Genomic DNA, 20,349 nt, shown 5'->3' on the forward strand with positions numbered 1-20,349 from the left:
CTTATTGGAAGAGCCAGATTTGGCAGGTGTCGGTGCAAAAATCGCATATCAAACCTTTGAGGTTGAGTGGCCATCCGCCTACAACTATGCCAGATGAGGAATGGCTTGAGCTTGATGAGTTATGCAAGTCCACTATTGTATTATCTCTCACAGAACAGGTTCATTACAATGTATCTAAGGAAGAACAGAGTGCATGGTAGCTGTGGGATAAAATCAAGAATCTCTATGACAAGAAAAGTATAGCAAGTCAGATGTATTGGCTGAAGCAGCTTATGGACCTATGCATGAAGGAGAATGTGACCATGTCTGCTCATTTGAGCCAGTTCCATGCTATACTCAAGAACTTGACTTCGCAGGACATTACTTTTGCACAGGATGTCACTCCTCTTTTCTTGCTTGGTACTCTTAATGAGTCATGGGATGTATTCCACACTGCATTATGTGCCTCTACTACTACCTTGAAATTATTTGATGTTGAGAGTGCTCTTCTGCAACAGCAGGAAGAGGTTAACCATAAGAATTTGGATGCCTCTTGTATGTCACATGCTATGATAGTTAGAGGTAGGAATGATGGATATGGAAAGCATGGCAATGGCAGTGGCAGTGGTCGTGGATGGGATTCTCAGAAATCTTGGTCCAAGTCTCATGGGAAGTCACATAGCAAATCCCGTGGTAGGAATACAGATGTTACTTGTCACCATTTTGGGAAAAAGGGCCATATTAGGCCACAATGCCATGAATTGCGCAATGAAAGGCACAAAGATAAGGGGAAAGACAAAGTGCAGGACAAGTCTTCTGATCGCAGCATAGTGCCTGCAAAGTCCAGTGTTAAAATTGAAGAGATCAATGTTATGCAGCTTGAGGATGTTGATGATGATGATCATATCCTTGCAGCTTCTTCTAGTGCTTCGTAGATGACAGAGATAAACTCTATGTATGCACAGTGTTGGCTCTTGGACTCAGGTGCGTCCTTTCATGTGACACCTTGCCGAGAGTGGTTTCATTCATACCGTACTTTTTCAGGTTCTGTGCGCTTGGGATATGACAGCTCTCTTGATATTGTGGGTATTGGTGATGTTAGGCTGTAGTTTCCTTCTAGCAGCAGCTTTGTTATGCAAGATGTACGTCATGTACCTACTTTGACACGCAGTCTCATGTCAGTTGGATAGCTTAATGACACAGGATATCATGTATGATTTGGAGACTCTGCATGAAAGATCACTCGTGGTGGGCAGACTTGCGATTGCGAGAGGTACCAAGGTTGGCAGCCTCTATCACTTGATTGTATCCGCTTCTTCACTTGATCATGTTTTATCTGTGGGTTCTATCCCACATGTATCTCTTTGGCATGCCCGTTTGGGCCATATGTCTTTGAAGGGAATGAAAATGCTTTCTGGTTTGCAGTACTTACCACCCCTTGATTATGCATGTTTTGATTCATGTGAGAATTGTCTTTATGGCAGGAAAACTAGGTCTACGCATAAGAAGTCTGGTAGGCCACGCATGAGTAAGCCCTTGGCATTGGTACATTCGGATGTCTGTGGGCCCATGCCTTGTTAGTCTATGGGTGGTGCCAAGTATTTTGTTACTTTCATAGATGATTTTTCACGAAAATTTTGGGCTTATCCCATTAAGTTGAAATCCAACTGTGTTTCAGAGATGGCTTGCATTGGTTGAGAACCAGTCTGGGTATAGGCTAAAATGCCTAAGGATAGATAATTGGGGTGAGTATGTCTCACGTACTTTTGAGCAGCTATGTGATGAGAGGGGTATTAAGTGTTAGTTGACCACCCCCTACACCCCCCCAAGAATGGTTTGGCTAAGCGGATGAACCAAACCATCTAGGAGCGTGTACGCAATATGCTTAGCCATGCAAGCCTACCACAAAGCTTTTGGGCTCAGGCAGTTAGTACATATGTGCATATCATAAACAGATCACCTTCTAGTGGTTTGGATTTCTAGGTTGCCGAGGAGGTATGGACTGGAAAACCTCCCTCTTATGCGCATCTCCGTGTCTTTGGATGTGAGGCATTTTGCCATGTGCCCAGGGTCAAGAGAAGTAAGCTGGATCCTAAGAGTGTCAGATGCATTTTCCTTGGTTATGGGGATGCAGGTGAGATGGGTTACTGTCTCTGGGATCCACATGCACGGAAAGTCATCCGCAGTCATGATGTAGTCTTCCATGATGACAAGATGCATAGGCAACCTGAAAGAGTTGTTGAGATCCGCAGGGTCATATTTCAGGAGGAGCCGAGAGCTCTTGCAAAGCCAGTTGGACAGCCTATAGCTGTAGCAGATGCTCATGGTCATGGTGTTGGACAGGCAGCTGGGCAGGAAGCAGAGCCTGCTGTGAGATGGTCTACTAGAGATAGACGTCCACCTGATAGATTTTAGCCCTCGATGCATTATGTCTTGGTTACAAATGTAGGAGAGCCTTTCACTTATGATGATGAGGCTATGCGCAGGGGTGACAGTCACTCCTGGGAGAGGGCTATACAATCTGAGATAGACTCCTTGCATAAGAATGACACTTGGGATTTGGTTTCCTTGCCTAGGGGCAAGAAGGCTTTGCCATGCAAGTGGGTGTACAAGTTGAAAAGTACCCCTGGACACCCCAAGCCGACATACAAGGCTAGATTGGTAGCAAAGGGTTTTAAGCAGGAGCATGGTGTGGACTTTGATGAGGTCTTTTCTCCTATGGTTAATATGACCACCATGCGCTTAGTCTTGGCTTTGGTTGCTCAGCTTGACTTGGATATATATCAGATGGATGTCAAGACGGCTTTCTTACATGGGGACTTGCATGGTGAGATTTATATGGAGCAGCCTAAGGGCTTTGCAGAACCTAGCGGCAGGGAGCACCTAATGTGCAAATTGAAGAAAAGTCTTTATGGCTTGAAGTAGGCACCTATGGAGTGGTATCATAAGTTTGATGCCTTTATTCAGTCATCACAAGGCTACAGCAGGAGTGCTATGGATCCATGTCTTTACACAAAGAAAGCACGTGATGGTTCTTTATTGATTTTGGTACTCTATGTGGATGATATGCTAATAGTAGGGAAAGCTCATGATGAGCTAGATGCTCTTAAGGCTCAGCTCAAGAAGAGATTTGAGATGAAAGATCTGGGACATGCCGCTCACATCCTTGGTATGCGCATTAGACGCTACAGGCATCAGGGACTCCTCTACTTGTCACATAGGGAGTACATTAATAAAGTCCTTGAGCGCTTCCGCATGCAAGACGTAAAGCCTATTGGCTGTCCATTGCCTTCTTATGTGAAGGTATCACAGGCTGATTGTCCGCAGACAGATGAGCAGAGGGCCGAGATGGCCAAGATTCCCTATGCATCCGCAGTGGGCAGTTTTATGTATGCCATGATAGCCACTCGTCCAGATATTGCCTTTGCAGTTGGTGTTGTGGCACGCTATATGGCTATACTTGGCAAGAAGCATTGGGATGCCATGAAGGGTATCATGAGGTACCTGAAGGGCACTGCAGATATATGCATATGCTATGGCAGCCAACCAGGGTACAGGAGTCGTGGGGTACACTGACTCTGATTATATAGGGCATGCAGATAGTAGAAAGTCCACTTCCGGCTATGTATTCACATATGCTGGAGGTGCTATTTCTTGGATGTCCAAAGTGCAGAAATGCACAGCCTTTTCTACTATAGAGGCCGAGTATGTTACAGCCACTGAGGCTTGCAAGGAGGCCATTTGGTTGGGTCGTTTGGTTGTGCTGACCTTGGTATTGATGCTATCCCTACACAGCATTCAAATTCTATGAGTGCTATTCAGTTAGCCAAGAATCTGGTCTTCCATGCGAAGACGAAACACATTGAGGTGCGGTATCACTTCATATGTGGGGTCGTTGAGGACAAGTCTGTTGATCTTGTCAAGATCTCTACTGACCAAAATCCTGCAGATCTGCTCATGAAAAGCCTCTCTACATAGCGCTTTGCCTTCCTCAGGAGGTTGATGGGCATGGGATGAGATGGCGTCCCTCCCTCATCCTGTTGTACATGTGTACATGTTGTACTGTCTTTTTCTTTTTCTTTTCACTCCTCACTAGGGCAGGTTCACCTTTAAGTGGGAGGTTGTTGGGGATAAAGGCGCCTCTGCCTAGCCGCCCGTGTATTACTACACTGACAGTCACTGCCACTGCACACTGCAGGTGGCGGGCGCCCGTCATCGTCACTTTATTCTTTATTCTTTTAGTGACAGTTTGAATAAAGGAAGGCCAGGTCACACATTGTGACTGTTGGAGTTCCCATTTCTTGTCTCTCTCTTTCTTGCTTATTACTCAGATAAATAATGCAACCTTATTTTTCCTTAAAACCTCTGAAATTGTAGCTTAACTTTAGCAATGGGAAGAGAGTTTTATTTGAGAGTTGTTTCAATAAACTAAGCGATAGATAATTTGAGTATTGAACTCTATTATTGACGCTATATAAACTCATAAAATTTAACTTGCGAATTGCTAAAAATTTCCCAGAATCTCGCACCCACAATAATTCCCAACGAAGCTCAAGAGAAAAGGAATCTTTTGAAGCAAGTCAAACCTCCGGAGTTTGACAGGAAAGGCAAAAATGTGGAAGACGATGCAGAGATTTGGATCAAATCTATGGAAGATTATTTTACTGCTGCTGGAACTATCCCAGCCAACCAAGCCATGATAGCTAAGCTAAAATTAATTGGCGAAGCTCGACTTTGGTGGAAGCAGTGGTGCCGAGACCAAGGTGTCCTTGAAAATACCATTACTTGGGATTTGTTGAAAAAAGCTATAAGAGGAAGGTATTTACCTCCAGCTTATCGCACCCAGAAGATGAATGAGTTCTTCAATTTGAAGCAAATGGGACTAACCTTGGAAGCATACTACTCCAAGTTTGTTTCTCTTCTTAAATATGCACCCCCCATGGATACTATTCAACAAGTGTACAAGTTTTGCAATGGGCTAAATTATTCTCTCTGAACACTTGTTTGGATCAATGTACCCTATAGACCTCCATGATGCTTTGATTCAAGCTTCTCCTATTGTGCGGGAAGTATGATCAAAGCCTAACAACAATAAGTTCTGGAGCTACAATAACTAGAACAAAGGAGGATTCAAAGGTCAAGCAAAAAGAACCCAAGGCCAATTTTACCAAAGAGATAAGAAAAATGAAAAATCCAACGCATTTGGAAATTTTATTCCTACCCAGGGAAACAAGGATGGTCTTAGGTGCTTCCACTGTAATGAGACAGGATATTTTAGGAGAGATTGTCCAAATCTTGGTAGGAACCATTACCAAGGCCAATTTCAAGGTCAGGGTAGAGCTGTCTAAGGCCGTAGCCATGTAGCTATGGCAAGAGGAAGAACATCAAATATTACCCTAAAAGAGACCAATAAGGAGGAAGACCCTACTATGGAAGAAGATATTGAAAGAGTAACTGTTCATGCTACAATCCACACGAAAGGACCAAATCGCCAATATTCGGTAATACAGACATCGACTAGTCACCAAGGTAAATCATTTAAAGTTTTGATTGACTGTGGAAGTACACACTCATTTATTTCACCCAAGTGTACTAAGAAGTTAGGAATAGATACAGTAAATGCATCAAAGCTGCTTGTGGAATTAGCAAATGGAAAGGGAGTACTTTCTACACAGCAAACTACCAAGGTAGAGTTTAACCTAGGAGAAAACCTTTCAAGTATAAGGTTCAGAGTAATGAACTTAGGAGCCTATGAATGTTCACTAGGAATGGATTGGTTGATTCCCAATGATGCTCATATCCATTGTGGAAAAGGTCAAGTCACATTTCAAGATTTGAATGGTGAAATAGCAACTACACAAGGTGGAAACCTAAAGTTCAATTAGCAAAAGCTTCTCGAATTGTGAAAGGCTTGAAGAAGGAATTACATGTTTACTTGATCAAGCTTAACAAGATAAATCAAGACAGTCAGGCAGAAGAAGAACCATCCTAGTTAAAAGAGTACATGGACATATTTCTTGAAGAGCTAACTGAGTTACCTTCGAAAAGAGAAGTTGATCATGAGATCAAACTTGTTTCAAGAGCCGCTCCAATGGCAAAGAGACCTTACAAAATGTCTATTCCTGAAGCCATCCAACTAAAATAACAACTCAAGCAACTGCTAGAACAAGGGTATATCCAGTCAAGTAGTTCACCATGGGAAGCCCCAGTATTATTCCAAAAGAAGAAAGATGGAACTCTCAGTCTTTGTATCGACTACCGAGGGCTAAACCAAGTAATAGTAAAGAATAAGTACCCAATCCCAAGGATAGATGAGCTTCTTGATCATCTACAAGGAGCAAAGATCTTTTCTAAGATTGATCTTTGGTCAGGATATTATCAAATTAGAGTCAAGAATGAAGATATTTCAAAGATTGTCTTCAACAAAAAATACGATCATTTTGAATTCATCTGATGTCATTTGGGTTGACAAATGCTCCAACTACCTTCAACAGGTTAATGCATGACATTTTTAGACCTCATCTTGATGATTTTGTTATTGTATTCTTTGATGACATCCTAACTTATTCTAAGGAGGAAGAAGATCATGAACCACATCTTTGCATTGTCCTAGAGACAATGAGAACACACAAGTTGTATGACAAGAAGAAGAAGAAGAAGTGTGCCTTCTTGAAAAGGAAGATTGAATACTTGGGATTCATAGTGTCTAATGAAGGTATATCAGTAGATCTTGCCAAGGTCAAGGATATTCAAGATTGGCCACCCCCAACCACTATCAAAGAAGTGAGAAGTTTTCTAGGTCTAATAGGATGGTATAGGGTATTCATCAGAAACTATGCTCAAATTGTAGCACCTCTTACAAAATTACTCAAGAAGCAAGTTGCCATTAATTAGACGCCAATTGAACAGTCTAGCTTTGAGCAACTAAAGCATAGTTTGGTAACTGCTCCTATCTTAAGGCTATCTGACTTAAGCAAGGAATTTGAAGTTGTCATAAATGCCAGCTCTCTTGCATTGGGATGTGTACTAATGCAGGAAGGACATCATGTAGCTTACTCTTCAAGAAAATTGAAAACCCATGAGCAGAAATATGCTACTCATGACCTAGAGTTGTTATTGTGATTCATGCTCTCAAATGAGACATTACTTGCTTAGAAATAAGTTTTCCTTAGTCACAGATCATAAAAGTATTAAGTGGATTTTTACTCATGTTGATCTTAATGTGAGGCAACGACGTTGGATCGAGATTCTACAAGAGTATGACTTTGAAATTAAGTTCAAACCCGGTAAAGAAAATGTAGTAGCAAATGCCCTTAGTCATAAAGCCTTCCTTAATACTCTTATCACTAAAGAACCATCTAGGGCAAAAACTCTGGCTACAATGGTATCAATGCCAACAAATCCTATCATCGAGTTGACCAAGGACGAAGCAAATAAGGACCCAGACTATCAACAATTGTTTTGGGAAGTTCAGAATAAGGAACAAGATCCCAAACTCAAGACTAAGTATCAAGAATTCTCTATAGATGAAGACGAATGACTTGTTTATTTCAGAATGAGACTATGCATTCCTTCAAGTCAAACTCTCAAGAGAAGGATACTTTGGGAAGCACATGATTCTCCTTTTTCAGGACACCCAGGGTATGCAAAAGCCCTTAATGCTGTCAAGAAAAGTTATTACTGGTAAAAACTCAAGGATGATGTACTTAACTATGTCACTGAATGTCTAAATTGCCAAAGGGTAAAATCTGAATGTGTCAAGTTACCAGGAAAACTCCAACCACTTGACATTCTCCAAATGAAATGGGAATTTATTAGCACCGACTTTGTAGTTGGGTCACCTTTAGTACAAGGAGGATATAACTTAATAATGGTGATAGTAGACATGCTAACAAAGGTCGCTCATCTTATTCCAACAAAAACCAATTACAAAGCTTCAAATATCGCTAGAATTTTTGTAAAATAGTTTCTTAGGTTACATGGGTTACCTAAAAGGATCATCAGTGATCGTGATTCTCTTTTCACATCACACTTTTGGAAGAGTTTATTTGAAGCCATTGGAACCCAACTTTGTTTCAGTGATGCTTATCATCCACAAAATGATGGGCAGACAAAACGAGTTAATCAAGTAATTAAGGATATTGTGCGTGCATATTGCAGCAAGGAACCAAAATGGTGGATTCAGCATCTATCCTTAGTGGAATTTTTCTATAATGCCTCCTATCATCGAAGTATTCAGATGACTCCATTTCAAGCATATATGGTCAAGATTGTTGTATGCCACTTAATTTTTTCAATTCTACTCTAAGGGTAGAAGCCTTGAGAAAAATGTTAGAAGAAATGGATGATCAAATCAAGATTATCAGAGAGGATATTTAAGCTGCCAAGGACCAAAAAAAGGCACATGCTGATCTAAAAAGGAAAGAACAAATCTTCAAAGAGGGAGACATGGTCTTCATCCATGTCCATACAAAGAAGAGGTATTTGTCTTTAGGAGAATTTAAGAAGCTAAGTCTAAGATATTGTGGACCCTATAAGATTCTCAAGTGCTTAAGACCAAGCGCTTACAAGGTACAACTCCATGAGAATATAAAAATTACTAATGTATTTCATGTTAGCTTATTGAAAGCATACATAGCTAACCCTAACCATATCCTTGATGATTAACAAGTTGTAATACCTAGCCAAGGAGTCCTTGAGCTACAACCTGAGAGAGTTATTGATGTAAGGGAGAGAAAATTGAGGAGTAGAACCCTTAGAGAATACCTTGTCTAGTGGAAGGATTATGAAAATGCTCTTCATCAATAATACCCACAGTTTCTCTCAAGATGAAGACATCTTGATTTCTCTAAGGGGAGGAGGATGTAATATTTCCAAGCAATAAAAGTTACTTGGTTAGTTCAAAAGTTAGTTAGTCAATTAATAAGTTAGTAAGGTTACTAACTAAAGTAAAAAAAATTAACTAACATTAATAACTAACTAACATTAAAATAAATAAATAAAGAAAATCGAGAGTCGTAACTCGATATTTTTTATGAATTAACAATGACCGTAGCCACCCTTTACGAAAGTTACAACGTGAACAAGAGAGATGAGCTATATTAATCACTAATATTAATGTGTATAGTAAGGATGGTCTAAAAATATTGGATTTTTGGAAAAGACTAGAATATTTTAGATATTTTAGATATTATCGTTTTTTTTTAAAGATATGGAGATTTCTAGAACTGAATGTCATTTAAAAGAAAAGACAAGTGATGTGTTAGTTAGTTTGAATATATTTTTTTAAGAAAAAGAGAGAGAGAGATTGGCAAAATTGTGTGTGCTGCGATCCAGTCTACAGACAGAAAACAACACTTCGAACAGAGAAAAGAAGAAGGAGTGAATTGAGAGCTTTCTACACAAGTGTCTTAGGGTTTTACCCCCCTTTTGGAGCCAATGGAATCATCAGATTTATGATTTGAGCATCAAATCACTGATCTTTCCAAGATCTCCCTCCACAAAGAGCTTCTCTTCTCAGCCACAACCCTTCTTCTCCAATTCACTACAAATAAGAGGCATGGGGGGTAGTTAGGGAGACATAAGAAGACCCCGAGAGGCTACGATAGAGAGGTAGAGAAAGAGAGGTAGAAGGATACCCCTTCAAGAGGCTTTGAGAAGAAGCTTGAGAGAGAAAGAGCGAGTTAGCTCAATTCCCTTGTCTCGATCTTCAACTAAGCCATATTCTCTTATGCTCTCTCATCTCGAATCTATTCCACCTTCCTTATCTCTTGAACCACTCGTGTACGATGGCTCCAAAGCGACAAAGTGGAAAAACCATGGGGACCAACACAACTAGACAAGCAACGAGTATTGCCGATGATACGGGAGTGCTCGAGGTTGCCAGAGTTGCCACTACCAACGGAACATTGGGTGTGGCTAATGCAAGCATGAGTAAAGACAAAATTTCTAATGTCGTAATGCTGCCAAACTAGGTTATTCATTACTAGATTATTATTTTGCTATATAAAATAATTACATAAGATATTAGCTTCCATATTCTTCACTTACACGAATTGATAACTCATCTAGAAAACATATTAGTACAAGCATAAACAATTAATCCCTATGATTTGTAGCTAGATTAATTGATATTCTAAGTCATAGAATCATGTTAGAATTAATTGCCAAAGGTTATTGTACATATATCTTTATGTGCATTCGATATAGTTATGGTCAAATGCGACAAGGTTAAGAGTTGACTAGAGATGGTTATAGAAACTGATTATCTATTTAAGACTCCTATAAGTCATCTCGTTGAGTTATTGGCACAATTTATTTCTTTAAGGAATCTCGTTTATGTTGGGTAAGATAGTCCAAACGGAAAATTCATGCCTTGCTTAACATGCTATAAGAGATGTACCCAACACTTCTTTATGGGGAGGAAAATCCTCATTAGAATGTAAGGTTGCCTTAGGATAAAGTCTACCTTGGCTATGTGAAGCAATGAATTGTATGATGGGGTGATTGTCATTGCATCATTTGATATACATTTGAAAGGATTGTTTCTGTTTACCAGAATCTAGATCTCTGATTGAAATTATTGTCAAACAGAATAAATGAAGGATCGCACTAGGCTACCCTCAAGCTAGCCGGCGAGACCCTACTCCAAGGGGGTCATGATTATTGAGAGGCTTGGACGGGCTCTGTAGGCGAAAGGTTTGTCAATAGGAATAGTCTCGGACAGTAGGAAATGTAGGTGTTTGAGGGGGCTCTGGCTGTAAGTCCTGCATTCTTCTTAGAATCTGACGAGCCCCTTTGTGACCCAGGATGAGATCCTGGAACCCTAAATACTAGTTATGAGGGTGGAATCTTGGTGGATAGAATATCCTCGTGGAATTCTGTGTATCTTCCACTAGGATGGAAAGATGAAAACTATAATAAGCTTCCAATATAATAAAGAAGTTTGCTTTATTGTTCGAATTGTATGCATGTCAGTGAGATAAATTATATGGAGGAACCTGTGACTTAATGGACTATTTAAGAAAGCTAGTTGTATATGTTTCAATAAATGTGTTGTAGGTAACTAAAAAACTAAAGATGACCCATCATCAAAGGAAAGAGGGTGGGCGTAACCCCCGACGGGTCCATCCAATGGTAGGGTGGTTCCGGTTTGTTGGAAGCTTTTCTAAATCGGCAATTGAAATAGGAAGACAGTAAATTGACCAACTAGTCGTTAGGTAGAACCGACTTGCATTGTTTTCGGGAGATAGAATGGGATTTTGCCTTATGGGTAGAAGGGTTGACATACCGCATTTCCCTCCATCTTTCATTCTCTTTGAGCCAATTGCAATGATAAGTCTGCTTCGGATCAAGTAATCCTGTAAAAAGTGGGACTCGAAATTACTGACGCTAGCTGGCTGCTAGGAGACCCATCCAATTTTAGGAATCTGAAACTTCAGGTCAATCCTAGTGGATTTGGGGCCGAAACTCTCCCGTTGCGAAGTAGACTCAGTAGGGCCTAAGTGACAAACCCCGTGATGTTCCAAGGGAGCACCAGGAGGCATCATTTTCGGAAAACCTACTGATGGACTACTAAAATGTGTGCTGCGGATTGAGACTAGCAGACACCTCTCATCAGATGTCTTGGCTATATTTCAGAGATGGCTTGCATTTGTTGAAAACCAGACTAGGCATAGGCTAAAATGCCTTAGGAGTGACAATGGGGGAGAATATATGTCACGTGCTTTTGAGCAACTTTGTGATATTCATGATGTAGTCTTTCATGAAGACAAGATGCATAGGCAGCTTGAGAAGGTGGTAGAGATACATAGGGTTATATTCAAGGAGGAGCCACGTGCTCCTACACAGTCAGTTGGACAACCTGCAACAGCAATTGGTATACATGGCAGGGGTGTTGGACCAGTCGCAAAGCCTGCCGTGAGACGGTCTACTAGAGATAGACATCCACCTGATAGATTTGAGCCCTCTATGCATTATGTCTTGGTTACATATGCAGGAGATCCTGTCACCTATGATGAGGCTATGAGCAAGGGTGACAGTCACTCCTGGGAGAGGGCTATATAGTATGAGATAGACTCCCTGCATAAGAATATGACTTGGGATTTGATTGCATTGCCTCAGGGCAAGAAGGCTTTGCCATGCAAATGGATGTACAAGCTGAAAAGTGCCCTTGGAAACTCCAAGCTTGTTTATAAGGCAAGACTTATCGTTAAGGGTTTCAAACAAGAGCATGGAGTTGACTTTGATGAAGTATTTTCTCATATGGTCAAGATGACCACCCTACGCTTGGTTTTCGCCTTAGTCGCATAGCTTGACTTGGACATGTATTAGATGGATGTCAAGACTATATTCTTGCATAGGGATTTGCATGATGAGATTTACATGGAGCAGCTTTAGGGCTTTGCAGATCCTGGCAGGGAGCACCTAGTGTGCAAGTTGAAGAAAAGTCTTTATGGCTTGAAGCAGGCACCTAGGGAGTGGCATCATAAGTTTGATGCCTTTATGCAGTCACAGGGCTACAGCAGTAGGAGTGTTATGGATCCGTGTCTTTACACAAAGAAAGCCCATGATGGCTCATTGCTTATTTTGGTACTTTATGTGAATGATATGCAGATAGCAGAAAAAGCTTATGATGAGCTAGATGCTTTTAAATCCCAGCTAAATAAGAGCTTTGAGATGAAGGATTTAGGACAGGCCTCTCACATTCTTGGTATGCGCATTAAGCGCGACAAGCTTCAGGGACTACTCTACCTCTCATAGAGGGAGTACATTCATAGAGTCCTTGAGTGTTTCCACATGTAGGACGTAAAGCCTATTGGTTGTCAATTACCTTCTTATGTGAAGATTTTATAGGCTGATTGTTCATCGCGCAAACGGATGAGCAGAAGGCCGAGATGGCCAAGATCCCTTATGCATCAGTCGTGGGCAGTTTGATGTATGCCATGATAGCCACTCATCTAGATATTGCATTTGTAGTTAGTGTTGTGGCACGTTATATGGCTACATCTAGCAAGAAGCATTGGGATGATGTAAAAGGTATCATGAAATACCTGAAGGGCACAGCAGATATGTGTATTTTCTATGGCAACCACGATATAGGAGTTGTGGACTACACAGACTCTGATTATGCAGGACATGTAGATAGTTTATCTATGCTGGAGGTATTGTTTCTTGGATGTCCAGGGTTTAGAAGTGTATGGCTCTCTCTACCACTGGGGCCGAGTATGTTGCGACCACTGAGACTTGCAAGGAGGCCATATGGTTGGGCCATTTGGTTCATAACCTTGGGATTGATACTATACCTACGGTACATTCTGAATCTATGAGTGCTATTTAGCTAGCCAAGAATTCGGTCTTCCATGCAAAGATGAAACACATTGAGGTGAGGTATTACTTCATATGTGGGGTCGTGGAGGACAAGTCTGTTGACCTTGTCAATATCTCCACTAATGAAAATCCTAAAGATTTGCTCACGAAAAGTCTCACTACCAAGCACTTTGCCTTCCTCAGGAGATTGATGGGTATTGGATGAGATGACGTTTTTCCTTATCATGTTGTACATATGTACATTGTACTATCTTTTCTTTTTCTTTTCACTCCTCATTGGGAAATATTCACCTTTAAGTGGGAGGTTGTTGGAGGTAAAGGTGCCTCTGTCTAGCGGCCCATGTATTACTACACTAACAGTACCCACCATTGCACACTACAGGTGGCAGGCGCCCCTATCACCGTCACTTTATTCTTTATTCTTTTAGTGACAGTTTGAATAAAGAAAGTCCTGGTTACACATTGTGACGGTTGGAGTTCCCATTTGTGTCTCTCTCCCTTCTTGCTCTTGCTCTCCATCATAGCTCACTTCCAAGCAAGCTTCGATCCTTCTCACCTTTCACACTGACAACAAAGCATGTATCTCTATGGTTCAAGGCCCCAAATTAAGTCTTAACTTCCACCATATTGACACAGGTATCATTTTGTAAGAGAGTTAGTGGAAAACTCTTATATCACCCTTGATTATGTACCCTCTTGTAACAATGCTACTGACTTCCTTACCAAATCAGTTCCACACTTAGCCAAAATTGCAATGCAAATCCTTTGCATGCTCAAAAGGGGAGGGAGGGGTGTAAGGGTATGGGCTTTGTAGCTATACCATGGCGTAAGAGCTAGAAATACCTATATATAGGGAGTAGTTGTGACTCTAAGCTTAGCTTGGTTTCCACTCTATGTATGATTTCCTATACTCAGTGGTGAACCCTCATATGTGCGGCGTCACGAGGGTGTAGTCCTAAGATGTGCCTCAATGTTGTATCTTTCGATATCGTGAATACAAAGATTCTTTATTGATATATCTTGTGTGTCATTCTGTTGTGCCTTTTTGTGCCTCATGACAAGTTTTATCATGAAGTCCCGTGAAGGTCCGTAACACTTTTTCAGATCTTTCTTGTGTGTTTTGTACTTAGACAAGCTGGTTGGTTCAGCTTGCCCTTTCACACGAAAGGTGCAGTCTTGGTGCATGGCACCTCTTTGACTCTTCTTAGCCTCATTTAGAGTTGAGGTTCTTGGTGGAGAATGGACTAAGTCATCACACTTAGACCGGATTTTGGTTTGCAGAAGTAGAGGTATCCTTGAAGTTCTTAGGTTAACGCCCATCTGTGTGGTGCTTAGTATGTCACGGATCCATAAGATTGGAATAAAAACTCCTTTCACTGCTTGCGGCCTGAATACCGATATCTCAATCTTTGTTAGAATTGAGTATGGTCCCAACGTGTTCCATAGTCCAAAGACATTCACCTTAAAAGTGAGTTAGAGAGTTCTCCAAGGCTCAACTAGCAAGGTTCCCTTCAATGGCACTAAGTTACCTTGGCTGGACCATATTGCGAGTACTCCCTCATGCTCTCCCTTCTTTGAGGCTTTTTTATTTGACTCTTTCTTTTCAAGGTCATAAGGGTTTGCATCTTCAGGCTCAAGTACTTGACTTGGCAATGAGGGCAAAGCATCTTGGCAAACAAACCAAGAGATCCAAGTCCCCAAGGCCAAGGCAACGGCACAAAGAAAGAGAGGCCTGGCGCAAGGAGCAACTCAATGGATTGCCTCCCTTAACGCGTGGCACAACATGGCAATAACCATGCCAACACACCTTGACCTCAACAACGTGACAACTTGGGATCGCACCTACAAAGCTTGGCATGCAAAGCCATAAGCACCAAGCCACCTCAAGTTAGGACTATGAAGCCTCCACTCCTCAAATGTAATTGAGTTGAGGGTGGACTGGAGATGAAAAAAAAAACAATAAAAGAACTAAGTCTAGATGGGCAGCAGACCCTGGCCAGCTTGATAGCATAAGCTGTGTTAAGACCCCCAAGTCGTAGTGCAATAGACACTAACTAGCTTGATAGAAAATGCTACATTAAGACACTGCTAAGGAGTCAATCCTAGACCGGTAGACAGTGACCAACTTGATAGTATAAGTTGTGTTAAGACCTCGGAATGAGTCAAGAAACCACCCTTAATTGCTGAGGACAGCAATTCATTAAGCGGGGTGAGTGTAAAGGTATGGGCTTTGCAGTTATACCATGGCATAGGAGCTAAAAACACCTATATAGGGAATCGTTGTAACTCTAAGCTCAACTTGGTGTCCACTCTACATGTGATTCCCTATACTTAGTTGTGAACCCTCATACTTGCGCCGTCACGAGGGTATAGTCCTGAAATATGCCTCAATATTGTATCTTTCGATATCATGAATACAAAGATTCCTTATTGACATATCTTGTGTGCCATTTCGCTGTGTTTTTTGTGCCTCATGACAGGTTTTACCATGAAGTCCCATGTGAAGATAACCGCAAAAGGGGGGGCAGGGGCGGGGGGGGGGGGGGGGGGGGGGAGGGGAGCTCTCTTGTCCGGGAAGTAGATCGTGGCATTATCCCCTTGTTCGAGCTACATATTATCCGATCAACTTAAGGTTTTGTAATTGTTTTTATGTTCGTTTGCTCTAATAGTCCAAACAAACACCTTCTCTCTTTCTCTCTCTCTCTCTCTCTGCTTACGCAGACTTAGTAGAGAGGTCTCGCCATGGCAGGAGCCCAAGCCCACGGGTTAGTCCTGTCTTTCCCCATGCAAGGCCGCATCAACCCTCTCCTGCTCTCTGTGTGGTGCTTAGACCGCATTGACATTTGCAGTGATGTAATTGCTAATGTATGGCCTATGTTAATGTGCTGTAATTGATTTGAACTGCTTAAAGGCCATCAATTATCTCATCAGATGTTGCATTTGCCTGTCAGAGGAGGATGACAATCCCATTGCCAAGGATCCTGTAACAAGCATTCCAGGTCTACCTCCCATTCGGCTGTGTGATTTTCCTCTCTGCTTCACTTTTGCACCGTCACACTAGAGGTTGGGCATGCTTCCTGGACCTCTCACACAGTGAAGCACCGTCACACTAGAGGTTGGGCATGCTTCCTGGTCCTCTCACACTGTAATTGAGTAAGATTTAGCATCTATAAAGAAACACAGAAACAAATTCATGGCTGTCACTGCTCCATCGCCTTTTTCATGTTGATCAAGTGAAAGCTTATTTCCAGTGATGATGTTCCTCCCCATCCTGTTGAGGTGTATAGTTTAGCTATAGATATACCTTTGTCACTGTCGATACTGTCAACACTTAGAAATCTAAAATGATTTTTGCCTTTACAAGTGCTAAGCTGTTGTACTTCATGACTTTGGTGTTGGGATTACCCCAGAGAACTTCTATCCTCTCAAACAAGTTTGGTATAAGAGAGACCCCTGGAAAGAATCCCCTGCTGCTGATGAACAAAATAATTGGCCCTTGGATATGTCAGCTGGATGGATGCTGGTTCTATTTTTGTTTAATATGCAAACACTTTGCCTATTTTGAGAAATGAGATTGTACTTTGATGTCTAAAGTTTTCACTGGTTTTAGCTTTCCTTTTGTGGTTTGCCCTATCTGCAATATTCTTTAGTATTACAAGTTGCTATGTTCCTAGCACCACTTTCTGACAGAAGGCTGTACAGGTATCATTTTGCCTTGAGGCAACATGAGAAGTTTTGCTATTGCTCAGCAATGCTCATTAACACATTTGAAGAACTAGAGCCTGCAGCAGTTGCAGCATTGCGTCAGGATATCTCTGTTTTGCCTATCAGTCCATTATTACTTCTCTGTGCCCGGGGTGCAACCATCAACAAGCTGAGTCCCAGCTACTGGCAAGAAGAGACTGAGAGTCTAAGATGGCTAGACAAGACAGTCAGGAGGCTTCTTCAGTATTGTACATCCCTTTTGGCAGCACATCCGCAATGTCTACTCATCAAATTCATCAGTTAGCCCTTGGGTTAGAAGCCAGCAATCAACCATTCTTATGGGTTATTCGTAGAGATTATATAGCTGGTTCTCTTTCTGGCAACCTACCCGATGGTTTCTTGTCAAGAATAAAGCACAAAGGGCTCATCATCTCCTGGGCTCCTCAAGTAACCGTTCCAAGTGTGGGGGGCTCCATGACTCATTGTGGATGGAACTCGACTCTTGAAGACATTAGTGTTGGTGGACTCCCTACCATATGCTGGCCCTTGATATCAGAGAAGATGATGAACTGCAGGATGTCTGTCGATGACTGGAAGATAGGCATTGAAGCAGCAAAAGGGGATGATGGAATTGTGGGCAAAGATGAGGTTGAAAGGGTGAGGGCCTTGATGCAAGGAGAGGAAGGCAAAGAGATGAAGGCCCGGGTGACAAAGCTTCAGGATTCTGCTGGAAAGGCTCTGCAAAGGGGAGGATCCTCAATTATAGATTGTGAAGCCTTTGCACAGCTCTTAGCTGCAACTTAGTTGTGAAGGTTACTTGATGTTAAAGAGTTACCTTTGTGATTTTTGACTGATTCCAAGAGGCGAAAGGGTAATGTGTTATTTACTTCATTGTAGCATCACAACATGTAAATAAGTGGGCATGCCACTTACCTGCATGCCCATGTCACATCATGCCATATAGAATTTCAATGTATTCTATGTCTTCACTTGCATGCTAATGCTTGTGTCTCTGGGACTCTGGGCGGCTATATTGGAGTGAAGCTCAACTATGACATTTGATATTTGTTCTACCTTTCCAAGTCTTTGATGGCAGTAGTGGTAAAGCCTAAGAATGCTTTGTACATTGTAAGATGGATAATTGACATCACAAATTGCGATACCAATGATATAACTGAAGACCTTTGCTCGAGTGCAAGTAAAAAATTATTCGGAAAGATCAAATTGTTGAGTGAATGATACAAAGCAAAGCACATGGAGAGCCACAAGAATCCGGATAGGCATGCGGGACACTGCTATTAGAAGGACAACGAATCAAGCAGGGAACCTGCCAGAAGTCGCCTGCTGCTTTCACCAGTTTTTAATGCCAAAAAGCCTTTGACAGACATAACTGGATCCTACAGCACAATAGATTAAAAGGGAAAAATAAAAATAAAAATTATATATTTATTTATTTATTTATTTAAGAAAATTCTGCGTCCTTCATCAGTCGGTTTCGTGGTGTAGTTGGTTATCACGTCAGTCTAACACACTGAAGGTCTCCGGTTCAAGTCCGGGCGAAGCCATGGCAGGTTTTCCCGGCCAACTTTTGTGATGTTCGCCGTTTATACTTAATTGGGCATCGTAGGAGATGAAAAATGAAAGTAGCATCAAGAAATTCGATACATTAAATTTATGTTTTTAAAGGGATGCCTAAACTGAAAGGCACTTACAATCATATGAAGCTAGCAAATTTCAAGTACACTACTCTTTTTGTAGAGCCTATGTTTCTCTCTTGTTGAATAACACCTTGTAGAAGATGAGAGAAGCAAATATGAAAGTTACTCAAAATCTCAAAGGAGGGCCTTTGATATTTTATTATTTGAATGTATTACAACTTTTTAAGAGTCCAAAGGAAAATTTAAGCACATAATCATGAACACCTATTTAAGAGTGAACTCTTAAAATATGTGTTCATGAACTCTTAAATTTTAGGTTCATGATTATAATACATACAAATAATAAAATATCAAATACGTGTTCATGAACACCTTTGAACTCTTAAAATATATGCTTAAATTTTCCTTTGGACTCTTAATAGTGAACTCTTAAGATTTAAGCACATAAATTATGCCACATGAACACCTTGCAATAGTGAACACAATGCCCATTATAATGCTAGCCAACGAGGCTAGTGAACACAATACTCTCCACACAAATGCTATGTGCGTTACTAAACACTCCTAGCAATGCCATACCCACTCATTGTACACCTAGTAAAGTCATGCCATGCCATGCCACCACAACTAGCTAGCTATAATGCACGCTATCCAATTGCCATATACATCCATGACAATGGCACATTACTAGGAGTAGGCATGCCACATAGGAACACCAACACATTGCTATGCCAACTACCACAACACACATTAGCATGCTAGTGGACTCCAGCCAAATGCCAACAGTATCAAGCCCCTGCATTTTGTGATAACACTAAGTCCTTACACATTAGAGGGCGTGGCAGGCAAAGTGTAGGTTATGATAACAAAAAATGCTATAATTATGGTCAGGAAGCTCATATTTCATATAATTGTCTAGAAAAGAGAATAGGTGGAAATAATAGAAATGGGAGAAGAAAATGCCAAAAGCGCAAGGGTAACCTTAAAAGTCGAGGCAAAGGCAAATGCACATTTTAAAATGTAAAGGCGTCTCCAAATTTTTGTAAAAGAGTGCTAGACTCCCTCCTATACAATTTGTAAAGAGTAGATGGGCATAGGTGAAGGTATAATGTAATTAGAAGGGAATAGAAAAAGAGGACCTTAGTAAGATGGCCAGTCATGTAAAAAAGGGAATGGATGCCCAAAGGGATGAGGGTATGTATAAAAGCCAAAAAGTGAATAGAGAAGCTCATTCTTGGTGTGTGGCAAAAGTGACTCTTCTTCTTCTTCTTCTTCTTCTTCTTGCTTGCTTGTTTACTTGTGTTTGAGAGAGGGAGTGTGAGGGTGTGAGGAGTGAGTGTGTGAGGGTGAGGGACCATGGTGGAGAAGCTCTCCATCTTCTCCTCTCGTTTTCTTCTCTTCTCTTGCCTCACGCATGTGGCTATGGAGCATGGAGCTTGAAGGTAGAGGATTGAGCTTGCATCATGGATCATGGAGCTACTGGTGTGCTTAAGAGAAGAGGATACACGATCGGGCATTGAGGTAAGCTCACTACACTCATAAGCTTGAGAGCACGTATGGCTATGTAAGAGGTAGTCATTAGCATTTGGGCTTGAAAAAATGCTTGGGCAATAAGCGGTCCGTGGGTCTTGGCAATTGAGCGAAAGCTTTCACATTTTGGCTCCGCTTTTGAGACCAA

The 20,349-nt window shown here is 41.4% G+C and overlaps 1 non-coding gene and 1 pseudogene across 2 annotated transcripts in view; both read left to right on the top strand.

Annotated features, from left to right (window-relative positions):
• LOC148020820 (UDP-glycosyltransferase 85A1-like) overlaps window positions 1-17,998 on the top strand; it is a 57,386-nt pseudogene extending 39,388 nt beyond the window's left edge. The window contains exons 2-4 of the transcript XR_015694544.1: window positions 15,978-16,073; window positions 16,260-16,371; window positions 17,011-17,998. The product of XR_015694544.1 is annotated as a UDP-glycosyltransferase 85A1-like (transcript). The remainder of the gene's footprint in view (window positions 1-15,977; window positions 16,074-16,259; window positions 16,372-17,010) is intronic.
• A 506-nt stretch (window positions 17,999-18,504) lies between these two features.
• On the top strand, window positions 18,505-18,578 carry TRNAV-AAC (transfer RNA valine (anticodon AAC)). The gene has a single exon. It is a non-coding gene; the product is annotated as a tRNA-Val (tRNA).
• Window positions 18,579-20,349: the final 1,771 nt, after the last annotated feature.

The sequence above is a fragment of the Lygodium microphyllum genome, chromosome 18 (assembly GCF_053477565.2).
Source record: "Lygodium microphyllum isolate KBCC chromosome 18, Lygodium_microphyllum_v1.1.10, whole genome shotgun sequence".
NCBI lineage: Eukaryota > Viridiplantae > Streptophyta > Polypodiopsida > Schizaeales > Lygodiaceae > Lygodium > Lygodium microphyllum.